The sequence below is a fragment of the Herpailurus yagouaroundi genome, unplaced genomic scaffold (genome assembly GCF_014898765.1).
Source record: "Herpailurus yagouaroundi ecotype Mexico unplaced genomic scaffold, PumYag 141, whole genome shotgun sequence".
Classification (NCBI taxonomy): Eukaryota; Metazoa; Chordata; class Mammalia; order Carnivora; family Felidae; genus Herpailurus; species Herpailurus yagouaroundi.
The window spans coordinates 73,989,050-73,989,939 of NW_024412396.1; positions in this window are offsets into that span (position 1 = coordinate 73,989,050).

The window sequence follows — 890 nt, forward strand, 5'->3', positions numbered from 1 at the left end:
GTCTCAGCTCTGGTCCGGGGACCTTCATAAGCGTCCTTGAGAAGCGAAAAATGAAAAGCCCCTTTCTGTTGCCTCCTAAACACGGGCAGAGTTGGCCTAGGGCCTCCCAGAGACAGGCCCAGCCAGGATGGGTGCAACCTCAGAGGCCTTTGGGGTAATCATCGATGACTTCGGGGGTGGCGGGGCCAAGGCCCCGGGATAAGTGGGTGGCCCCGGGTCTGGAGGCTGCATAGACGCCAGAGGCCGGAGGTCCGGGGAGGAGCGGGGTGCGCGGCGGACTCTTCTGCCCCGGGCACGCAGGCCACGAGAACTCTGGGCACTCGCGGCAAACTGGCCACCCTGTTCGCAGTTGACTGAGAGGCAGCTTCCTGGGTGTGGGAGGAGCCCAGGGAGGAAGGAAAGGAAACTCCAACCAAACAAATGCGTAGACATCCCGCTCTCAAGGGAAAAAAGCAGGGGCCCAGATGGCTTGAGTCACCTTCAGCCCCACCCACCTGCGCGTGTGTCTAGAGGAGTGTGTGTGTGTGTGTGTGCGCGTGTGCATGGCTGTGCGGGAGCATGAGTGTCGGCTAGTATGGGAAGGAGTGTGTGGCGCGAGGGCACGGGAGGGTGCCAGTGCCCAGGTGAGTGTGCGCGTGGCCGTGAACGTGTGTGCGGCGAGCATGTGTGAATGAGTGGGGCCGCGCTTAGGAATGCAGGTCCGTGAGCCCGTGTGGGCAAGCGTGCGGGTGAGTGTGAGACCGAGTGTGCCCCAGCGGCGGTGCAGTGTCCGCGAGCGTGGCTGCGCGGGTGAACCGGGTGACGCCATCGCTCCTGGCAGCGACACAACCTGCACCTCTGGGGCCCACACGCGGCTGCGTGGCTTCTTGACCCGGAAAGGGGAGGGGGAG